This window comes from Panthera tigris, chromosome E2, assembly GCF_018350195.1.
Source record: "Panthera tigris isolate Pti1 chromosome E2, P.tigris_Pti1_mat1.1, whole genome shotgun sequence".
Lineage (NCBI taxonomy): Eukaryota > Metazoa > Chordata > Mammalia > Carnivora > Felidae > Panthera > Panthera tigris.
The window spans coordinates 26,523,251-26,535,000 of record NC_056674.1 but is presented as its reverse complement, the minus strand read 5'-3'; the positions used below and the strand labels follow the sequence as shown (position 1 = coordinate 26,535,000).

General features: G+C 44.7%; 1 protein-coding gene across 5 annotated transcripts in view; it reads left to right on the top strand.

The window, feature by feature from the left end:
* The first annotated feature begins 3,989 nt into the window (after positions 1 to 3,989).
* Positions 3,990 to 11,750, top strand: part of SIAH1 (siah E3 ubiquitin protein ligase 1) — an 83,377-nt gene continuing 75,616 nt past the window's right edge. For all 5 annotated transcript variants that reach the window (XR_006211818.1, XR_006211819.1, XM_042969180.1 and 2 more), the window contains exon 1: positions 3,990 to 4,153. The gene's annotated coding sequence lies outside the window, so the exon portion shown is untranslated. The remainder of the gene's footprint in view (positions 4,154 to 11,750) is intronic.

Here is an 11,750-nt window from a genome sequence, read left to right as displayed (position 1 = left end):
CCCCCCCCGCCAAGGCTGAGGCAGTGGGGAGGTTGTGAGTTGCCAAGACCCTCCCTGTGCCCTGCAAGGCTGACCTTGGACTCAGGGACACCCAAATGGCAAGGTAAATGCAGACCCCTTCTGAAGACCTCAGAATCTCTGAAATGGAATCCAGCTTACACCCCTTTAGTGTTGATGCCACCAACAGTTGCTAGGAGACAGCGGGCATCACAGGTGCTGGCAAGAGGGGATCCCCAGAGCTCTGTGCAATGCCTGGCTCCTGGCAGCTGCCTGGGTTCTGCCCACAGCCTCAGCCTTCTGCCAGAGCCAGAGGTCGCAGCCAGAAGCCGGGGACTTTGCTGAGAAATCACTTACTTGGAGTATGCAGGCTAAGCCTGGCAAACCTCGGAGAGGAGGCCAGGATGGCGGAGAGGACATCAGATCTGGACACTAAGCTGTGGGATCTTGGTGCCTCCCTACCTGGCAAATCACATAACTTCTTTGAACCTGAGTTTTCTTCTCAATAAAATGAGGATAATTAGACAACGTCAAGTGATCTTCCAAAGGGATTGTTAGAATTAAAAGAGACAATGGCTGGAGAGGCTCAGTGAGTTATAAGGTAGGGTTCAATGCCAGCCACCGTCATCAAAAAATAAAGAACTGGACTTATGGCTCCTTGTGAAGGAAGACACACCCATCCTCCACTTGGCCAAACAAGCTTTACCAAATCATGTCCAGGGTGATCCCATTCTGTTATAAATATATAAATGTATACGTTATCCAATGATCTGCAAAAATGACAAAACAGTATTTTAAGTGATACATTTTATTAAATATAATTCCTCAAATTACAAATAAAATCTGTGAATAAAGGTGTCATCTCACATATGGTCTAGGGGAAGTTATTCACAATCTGTTAATAACTATCTCAGTAAGAGGAGATTGTAGGTGGTTTTTATTGTATTCTTTTTGCTTATCTGTATTTTCTATAATTTCTGCAATGATTGATTGCCTGAGTGCTTTTTATCATCAAGAAGACAAAGGGGGATTCTGGACTGCCACTCTGGAGAGGGGGCTACTTCAAACTGGAAGACCAATTGTTCAGACTTCTCCAGTGGGGAACCCAGGCTTCTCTGGGGCTGCTGTTTCACAGTCAGATCCTGTTTTCAAGGAAATCTCCCACAGAAGCCCAGTGTGCCCACGGGAAAGGGAGGCATTGTGTGCTGTGGAAGGGGCTCAGACTCAGATCAGAGAGCCTGCACTGTACAGCTTTAGACAAGCCCCCAGACTTCAGCTCTTTAACACTTGCCCACAGGCTGTCTTTGTGAGCAGTGCCTGGCACACAGCAAAGAGACAAAAATTTACTAGCAATTGTTATTTTTTAAATTAGTTTTTAATGTTTTTATTTATTTTTGAGAGAGAGCAAGACAGAGTGCAAGTAGGGGAAGGACAGAGAGAGAGGGAGACACAGAATCTGGAGCAGGCTCCAGGCTCCTAGCTCTCACCACAGAGCCCGACACAGGGCTTGAACTCACAAACCACGAGATCATGACCTGAGCCAAAGTCAGACGCTTAACCAACTGAGCCACCCAGGTGCCCCAAAATTTGTTAGCAATTATTAAACAAAAAATATTTTTTAATTAATTAAACAAAATATTATTTATTGACATTAAATTTATTAATACTAAAATATTAATTAAACAAAAATATTTTAAAACAAAAATAAAGGCAGAACGCTCTGGTTAAAATGGTGTGGAGCCTCCTTGATCCTCTGCAGTATTTCTGAAGGGCTCTCCAGGGAAGTCTGAGCCAAAGGCCAGAGTCTGAAACCCTCTGTAGAAGTAGGTTCACTGAGCCAGGGGGTGCGAGGTGGGTCAGGAGGTAGCATGCTCAGTCCAGACTGGGCTGCTAGCAAGTTAGTAAATCATTTTATCTCTCTGTGCCCTGTTTCTTCTGCAAACTATACATGAATGGTTCTCAACGAGGTGAGAGAACTTTTGTTAGGGGGAGGGGTTTGGTTTTGATTTATTACAATGATTGTTGAACAGTCCCTCCTCTGTCCTGTGGCCAAACTTTCAATGGCCCCTCCAAACAGCCTTATAGATGAAATAGTTGTTAATGATTCTGCTTAATAATCGGTTTTTATAAACATTTTATATGTTTATGTATAAACACCGAGTATTTTTGCAGTTTTAACCAATACCGTGTTTTCTGGGATTGCAACCCCTTTGTAAATCAAGGAAAGGTGTATTGTTTTGTACATTACTTTGCCAAGAGATTTCAGAAAATCAAACACTTTGGGCAGCACAGCTTGTGGTATTTGACTTACCAAAACATCACATCACGAAACAATGCATTTATGATGGTTCCATGCACAAGCGCAAGCATCTAGTTCATTAATTTTGCTCGTGCAGTTGGGCCAGGGCATTTATATGTTCAAAAGCCCACTATTTGAAGTTATAAAGTATTTTTCTTTTTTTTTTTAATGTTTATTTACTTTTGGGAGAGAGACAGAGCATGAGCAGGGGAGAGGCAGAGCGAAAGGGAGACACAGAATCCAAAGCAGTCTTCAGGCTCTGAGCGGTCAGTACAGAGCCTGACATGGGGCTTGAACTCATAGACCACGAGATCATGACCTGAGCCAAAGTCAGACACTTAACCAACTGAGCCATGCAGGTGCCCCAAGGACTTTTCTTTCATATACGGAATGCACATAGGGTCAGTTATGTATGTGTACGTTTCAGATCAATAAAAAGGGTTTTTACAATATTTTTCCAATATATTTGTTATTAAAGCGGCGGGGGGGGGGTACTTTGAGAACTATATCAAATTGTGGGAGGAAGCTCAGAGAAGGCACAGAGGTGTGGGGATGAGAGCTGAGAGCCAGTGCAGGTAATAACATCACAGATGCTTTACTGGTTGGTGGGAGGAATTCCAAAGCCTTCCTTCGAGATGGGCTGGGGCAGCTGGAGTCAGAACCAATGGCCCCGTCCTGGAGCTGCTCTCTGTCTGAGGCTCCCAATCCAAATGGGATTTACCAGCTGAGAAAATCCCTTGTTAAACTGAACTCACAAGACTGGGAGTATCCTGATGATATTCTCAGTGTTGATGGCTTCCAGTCGGTTGTATCCATCAACCAGAACTGGAGCATGATGGGAGGCAGGTGCCTCAAGCAGCATTGAAGGGCAGTCCATAACGTTCTGGTTGCCAGGGAAAACCCAGCAGCTGGAACTGGGAGCTCACGGGCCTAGGGCTGTGAGGGCTCACACTCTAGGACAAAAGGTTTCAATAGTTGGTCCTTGGGGCATCTTGTGGCTCAGTCAGTTAAACATCCAACTTGGGCTCAGATCATGCTCTCGCGGTTTATGAGTTCAAGCCCCACATCAGGCTCTGTGCTCACAGCCTAGAGACTACTTTGGATCCTCTGTCCCCCTCTGTCTCTGCCCCTCCCTTGCTTGCACTCTCTCTGTATCTCAAAAATAAATAAACAAAACGAACAAAAAAGAACAGCATTCTTAAAAAAAAAAAAGTTGGTCCTCACCTTGTGGCCTAAGGACCAATAAGAAATAAAGGGCAACATGTGTATATCAATGTAGAAGGTGTCAAGAGTCTTCTTCAAAGCACCATCGTTAAATCTGAAGTCATGACGTTCTATTGTTGGATTAACATTACCTTGTTTTATGAAATAATGGTGATGGTAAAGGAGGTCGGACATTTTCATAAACACCCTTTATAAGGCCAAAGAGTTAGCGGCCCCTTCGATGACTCCTCCACTTACTTGATCTCTCCCCTACTCTCCCTCTCCCTCTCTCTGTCTCTCTCTCCTTCTGAAACCCAAAAGTCTTGGAATAGAAGGAAACGACATGATAACTGACAGGTTCAGTAAAATGGCACAAGAGCCATCGCCAGTGGCACAGTGAGGTCACACACAAGGGCGTGGTTACTTCCACCTGGGGAAACTTCACAAAGGAGGTGATGTCTGAGCTTAGTCTTGAAAATTCAGGGGCTGCTTGCCAGGGAATAGATGGATGGTTGGGGTGGGGTGATGGTTGGGAGTGGAGACATGCCCGGAGGTTACCCCGGAGAGCCACCTGTTTGAGATGTTGCCATCAGAGTGTCTTGTCCAAGAGGGGCCATGTCAGGCCATGAAGCCAGAGCAGTCATGGGAAGCCAGGTAACAGCAGGCCTTGAGGGGCAAGCTAAGACCCATGGATTCCAGTCTCTGAATTGATGTCCTCAGCACCAAACAGTTACTAAGATTTGAAATTCCATATTGAACATAGGCAGGAGGGTGAGTCAGGGGGCAACCTGCCGGTGGGACAGACACCATTCCAGGGGAACAAGGAATCTCCTTCCAGAAACTCCTTGTGTGGGACGTAAACAGGCCTTCCCCAGACCACCGGCAGAGGGGTTGGGGGGGCCTGAGCCACTGGATTCCCCAAAGCGACAAGAGATCTGTTATGCAGGCTACTTCCCAGAGACAAAACAGCAAGTTTTGCTGAGGATGATGGTGCCCACACTCTGTCTGGAGAGAAACGTGCCCTCTACGCACCATGTAGCCAGTCAAATTTATATACACATACATACATATATATACAAATTTAATTTTGTTCCGAGCCTCTATTATGCTAGGTAGCAGAAATGTCAGGCCAACTGGGAGCACTCACCCTTTTTCATAGGTTGCCCCTAATTTCTGGAGGGTTTACCCAGGACTTATTATTGAGGACCCAGAATCCCGTCTGTCTGGGGGCCAGCCCTCCTCAGTGCTCTCAGTGTAGGGTCTCTCTTTGTGGTGTGATCATTTCACTGCTCCTCACTCTTGGAAGCTGCCTGGGGCCCTGGCGTTTTCTTGGTGCTTTGCCATGGCCCCAGAGTCCTTCCTGGGAAGAGTCCCTCTACAGACCACCGATGGCGGCTTCAGGGCTTCCCCTCTGCTCTCTCCCCTCCCCCCCACCCCTGGGGGAGGGGTGTTGGTCTTACTCTTCCTGTGCCCCTTCCACCTTTAGTCAGCTTCTCCTTTCTGTGTGTCCAAAGGCACAGGCTTTTGGATCTCAACAGTCAGGAAAAGAATATTTATTCCTCCGCTTTCATCACATCCTTTCCCGGAGGCATCCAGCAAGTCTGGGCTTCGCTGCCTGAATATGGCAACAGCAGCCACGGGTGGGTCTGGATTCTTCTCTGTTGAGGCCCTGGGATCCTTTGGATTGTTCTGTGCCAGATATTTGCTTCTTCATTTGGTTCCCTCCCCAATTATTAAAGCAAAACAAAGCAAAACAGCCACAAGCTCTCTGGCTCTGCAGCAGTCCTCGCCCAGCACGGTCTCTGGAAAGCCATTGGTGTTCTCTGCCAGAGGCCTTGCTGCCCCCACGCTGCTCTGCCATGGGCGTGGGGCACGGGAGATGGACCACAGGTGTGTGCACGGTGAGTGTGTTGGGGCAACTGGGAACTGGGAAACTTGCCGGTCCCTCACTCGTCCCTCTGGCTCTCTCAGTCCAGGGCTCAGAGATGTTGTTTTCTTGGCCACTATCTGGTTTCTGTGCCTTGGATAATAGATTACTAATGGGGAAAGGCTGTTTTGCTTATAGTTATTGCTAAAAATGAAGGGATGTTTCAGGGCCATTTTTCACTTAAGAAATGTTTCCTCCAACCACCAACCAACCTCTTATCCTCCAATAAGCTGTCACCTCCAAAGTAACAGCTTTTTTGTCCTCCTGGCTTTTCTTTCAATCCAAATTCCAGAAACAGAAGTTGCCTTTCTTGGAGATGTAAGAGTTTGTGGTTGGGGCACATGGGTGGCTCAGTCAGTTGAGCATCTGACTCTCGGTTTCATCTCAGCTCATGATCCAGGGGTGGTGGGTTCGAGCTGACAGCATGGAACTTGCTTAGGATTCTGTCTCTCTCCCTCTCCCCTTCTCCTCCACTCGTGTTCTCTCTATATAAAAAAAAATAAATAAATACAAAAAATAAAAAAAAGATTTTGTGGTTAAGAGATTGGGTTCTGTTTTCACCACTTAACACCTGATAGCTTTGGAGAGGTGCCTTGCATACCCTGAGCCTCAGTTTCCTCATCTGTACACTGAGAGTGCTAACAGCACCTGCCTCAAGGAACTGCTGTGAGGATTAGATGAGTGAATAATGAGAAGTGCTTAGCCCTCTGTCTGTGGCACAGCCAGGCCTCAGTGCAATTCGGCCTAAATAGTCATGTGACAAAATTATTACTTCCCTCTGGCTCTTGGAACTGATGGGGAAACTGACATCAGGGATTCAAGATTTTAAACTAAAGACAATGCTCATGGAGGAAGTGAGAAAGGGAAATGCTCAAGATGTCAGGCCACATGACATCATCTCAACTATAAACAGCAGCAGAGCTAACAAATCCCCTCATCCTGTAAAACAAGGTGCCCCTTCCTTTATGTCACTTGAAGGATAAATAGAGCCCCACCCCTTCCCCCAACAGAGGCAAAGGGAAGTAACTGGAGAACCAAGTTTGTACCAACGGAGAGGGAGCACCCAGGTGGGTGCCTACTGCTCTACCCCACCTGTGTTTGCAATTGCCCCCAGCCTGCCTTCGGCAACTCGGGGGCTGGAGTCCCCACCACGGGCTTCTGAGTCCCCACTTTGGCAGGCTCATGGATAATCCTGCAGTGTGGACTGCCAGGATGGGGTACTTGGACAAGGGAGAAACAGAGAAACACCTTTGTCCATGGATTGCAGAAGCATCCCTTGGCATTCCAAGGCTGGACGCATCCTCTGGAGTCCAGTGCCTCCAACCTCTCTCTGCCTTGATCAGACAGCCCGGCTTCTTAGCCACCCATGACTAATCATCATCATTCATGTTTCTTTTGAGCATTTATCACACGTGTGGCACTTTTTTTCTGAATACTAGTCACTCCTCATACCAACACAACAAGGTCCCTGAGACTTCCTCCAAAACCCTGTCCCAGAGGCCCTACAGGAAGAATCCATTGCTCTCTGTGAAGCTGGCAGAAGAGGTCAGGCCACAAATATCTGTTGAGCACTTATTGTGTATCAGACCCTGTTCTGAAAAAGACACAGTGTTGCATTGCTGCCTTTAGACAACTAACTTCAAATGGATGAAGGTGGACAAAGGGGAAGTACAGGATGCCGCTGGGAAGAGTTAACCTCCTCCAACGTCCCCAGCACCAGAGCCCAGGCCAGTCACTGAGCAACTGTCTGGTCAATTGCTCCATCTTCTTGGCCACTGTTTCACATCACCATGTGTGCCCTTTCCTCTGGTGGGTAGATGGTTGAGCAACTTCATGGTGAGAGAGTTGGGAATGGATTCTGGTGTGTGTCCAGACTGTGAGCTCCTCAAGGGCAGGGAAATATCTCATACTAGCACTTTAGTGCCCAGTAGAGGACATTCAGGAAACGAAACCATTAACAAAATGAAAAGGCAGCCTACTGATTGAAAGAAAATATTTTCAAATCATATATCCAATAAGGGGTTAATATCCAAAATATATAGAGAACTCCTATAACTCAATAACAAAAAGCAATCAATTAAAAATGGGAAGAAGATTTCAATAGACATTTTTCCAAAGAAGACATCCAGATGGCCAACAAGTACATGAAAAGATCCTCAACATTACTAATCATCAGGGCAATGCAAATCAAGACCATGGTGAGGTATCCCTTTGCATCTGTTAAAATGGCTATTATCGAAAAGACAAGAAAGAAGTGTTGGCAAGGATGTAGAGAAAAGGGAACCCTTGTGCACCGCTGGTGGGAATGTAAATTGCTGAAGCCACTATGGAGATTCCTCAAAAAATTAAAAATAGAAAAACCATACCATCCAGCAATTCCATTTCTGGGTAGTTATCCAAAGAAAACAAGACACTACTCAAAAAGATATCTGCACCCCATGCACACTGCAGAATTATTTATAATAGCCAAGACATGGGAACAACCTAAGTGTCGATGGATAGATGAATAGATGAAGAAAAGTATAGGGGCGCCTTGGTGGCTCAGTCGGTTAAGCATCCGACTTCAGCTCAGGTCATGATCTCATGGTTCATGGGTTCGAGCCCCACATCGGGCTCTGTGCTGACAGCTCAGAGCCTGGAACCTGCTTTGGATTCTGTGTCTCCCTTGCTCTCTATCCCTCCCCCCACTCATGCTCTGTCTCTGTCTCTCAAAAATAAACACTAAAAAATTTAAAAATATAAAATTCTATATATAATTCCATTCATGTTGTGACAAATGGTAAGTTTTCATTTTTTAGTGACTGAATAATACTTCATTTTATATGTATATAATGAAATAATATAATATATAATTATATATAACAAAGTATTATTCAATCATAAAAAAGAATGAAAACTTACTATTTGTCACAATTTATCTTGAGAGCATTATGTTAAGTGAAATAAGCCAGACAGAGAAGGACAAATACTGTATGATCTCACTTATATGTAGAATCTATAAACAAAACAAAACAAAACAAAACTCATACAGGTAACAGAGAACAGATTAGTAGTTGCCACATGCAGGGTTGGGGTGTGGGCAAAATGGGTGAAGGTCATCAACAGGTACAAACTGCCAATCAGAAAATAAAAAAGTTGTGGGGATATAATGTACAGCTGGTAACTACAGTTGATAATACTGCATTGCATATTGAAGAGTTACTAAGGGAGTAGACGTTAAAAATTCTCATGATAAGAAAAAACAACTTTGTAGCTACGTATGGTGATGGGTGTTAACTTGAGTTATTGGGGTGATTGATCATTTTGCAATGTATACAATGATTGAATCATTATGTTATATACCTGAAATTCTTAAAATGTTATATGTCAATTACACCTCAAAGAAAAAAACACCATGAAATGATGAAATAAAAAAGGAATAAATGTGGATGTGAATTAACACAGGAAGGAACAACGGAGTGGATGAAGGCTTCACCACTGCCTCCTGTAAAATAACATTTTAGGGGGCTGGAGCTATTTGCCATTCTTCCCTGTCTGGTGACTGCTTCAGTGTTTGGCTCATGGTAAGCGCTCAATAATATTTGTACAGTGAAGACATGGATACATATCTAGACAGGTATATCTGTCACAGTATACAGTATAGTGTATAGTTATACACTGTATATATACTATGTACATATAGAGTGTATGTACTCTCTAAATATTTGACAGATAAATTAATGAAATTATTAACAATAGGCATACCACTTAGGAAACGACCAAAGTAATTTTTCTCAGCATCTTCTATTAATGTTTACTGGTAACAGATTTTCTTTTTTTTTTTTTAATGTTTATTTATGTTTATTTGAGAGTGAGAGAGACAGAGCACGAGTGGGGGGGGGGGGTAGGGGGAGGGACAGAGAGGGAGGGAGACGCAGAATCCGAAGCAGGATCCAAGCTCCAAGCTGTCAGCACAGAGCCTGATGCAGGGCTCGAACTCACGAAGTGTGAGATCATGTCCTGAGCCCAGGCTGATGCTTAACCAACTCAGCCACCCAGGTGCCCAGGTAACAGATTTTCTATAACTACACAACTGTTTACTCACTTTTTTGGAATTTCTTAGCAAGGTAAAAAAAAAAAAAAAAAAAAAAAAAAGCAACAAAACTGAACCCATGGAGAGGAAAAGGGGGCTAAGTCTAAATCTAAAAAATTCTCTATGTGAGCATCCAAGTAGACTAGGAAGTCTTTCAGTTGCCTCCTGCTGGGGCTGGGGCTGTCACAGGGAGAGGAGGGGGACCAAGGTGAAGGAGATGGTCCACTGGGCCAGAATGCACAGCATAGCCATCTCAGCCATATTCTCTCTGGGGATTGACTTTTTGCAACATCATTATTCGATTTCCATACGATTTTACAAGATGCAAGGTAAATATTAGTACAAGTACTTCTTTGCAAAAAGTAGTCATTTAATTTGATGAAATATGGTTCACGGTGATGGATGATGTTTGGACAAGCCAACTTCTACAAAGTCAACATTTATGAGACTCAAAGCAGCTTCCTCTGCTAAATAAAGCCATCCTGCCTCTGCTTAGCTTGAACCTCCGTCAAAGAGAGTCAGAGACAGAATGGGGAAACAGAGAAAGGCCCATCCATAAGCAGGTTGGAGTTGAAAAACCAAGGCTGAGAGCAGACACTCCCTGCCCCAGTAAACCGTCACCCATCCGGCTCTCCATAGTGGTTGCTCAAGAGTTCATGTTCATGATCAATCCCTCTTCTTGCTCTCCACCTCATGTGAAGGCTGAGCAGGGGGAGATATTCCTTTGCCACCCTCCTCAGGAAACTCTTCCTTCCTCCTCCTCCTTCCTCTGTGGGTAGGGATATTTGCTTTAAAGAAAAACACAATGCAAAAACATCAGGAAAGGTGTGGATGTGCAGAGAAAGGGGTCCTTGCTTCCTACTCCACCTGTTCAGGGGAAGGAGAAAGAGGGGTACAATGCTGCTGCTCACCACTCCCCCCCAGCTGTCTGCATCTGGCACCAGCATCAAGCCTGAGGCCACAGGTCAGGGAGCATCATTTGGATACTCATGGAACCAAGTCTGAGTGGCTCCCACCCACCTCCTCTACTCTGTCCCAACCCAACAGAACTTCCCAGCTTGTTAGCCTCCCAGGAGTGACTCAGTGAAGACCTGAATGCTCCCCTGACAAATGGTCATTCTCTCGCCTCTCTGCCCCCCTCCACTGTTGTCAGTTTCTCCTGTGCCCACGTGCAGTCTATACTATTTCTTAAAAATCAGCTTTATTAAGGGGGGGTGTAGGTGGCTCAGTTGGTTAAGTGTCTGACTCTTGATCTCAGCTCAGCTCTTGATCTCAGGGTCATGAGTTCAAACCCCATGCTGGGCTCCACACTGACCATGAAGCCTACTTAAAAAAAAAAACAGCTTTACAGTTTATATTAGAATTCACCCTTTTGAAGCATATAGCTGTTTGTTTTTCAATTTAATTTTACTTATATTATTTTCTTCTCTATTTAGCTTACTCCTGATTCATACAATTTGCTGTCAAAAATAGCAACTCCTGGAGTGCCTGGGTGGCTCAGTCAGTGAAGCGTCTGATTCTTGGTTTCTGCTCAGGTCATGACCTCATGGTCATGGGATCGAGCCCCACATCAGGCTCTGCACTGACAGTACGGAGCCTGTTTGGGATTCTTTCTCTCCCTCTCTCTCTGCCCCTCCCCTGCTCATGTGCACGTGCACATGCGCACTCTCTCAGAATATTTTTTAAAAAGAGCAACTCCAACCTTACTATGCCTTTGAGTTTCTCTTAAGTGTTTTTTTTTTTTTTTTTTAACTGGAGTATAGCTGACATACGTTACATTAGTTTAAGGTGTACAACATGGGATTGGACAAGTCTACGTGTTACACTATGCTCACCACAAGCCTAGCTGCCATCTGTCACATATGACGCTATTACAATACCACTGACTATGTTCCCCATGCTATACCTTTCATTCCCATGTTTTATTCATTTACAACTAGAGATCAGATTTGACAAATACACACAGTATGTAACCACCACTGCAATCACGTTGTATAGAATGTTTCATCACCCCAAAGTCCCCTCCTGTCCCTTGTGGTCCTGCCATGCCCTCACTCCTGGGCCCTGGCGACTGCTGACCTGCTTTCAGTCCCCATCGTTCTGCCTTTTCAAAGTTTCTGATAAGAGGAATCATGCAGCACCTAGAGTTTTGTGGCAGTTTCTTAACCTAATGCTTTTGAGGTTCATCCATAATGTTTTATGTATCAATAGTCTTTCTTTTTTATTGCTGAATATGGATTCATTTTAATTTG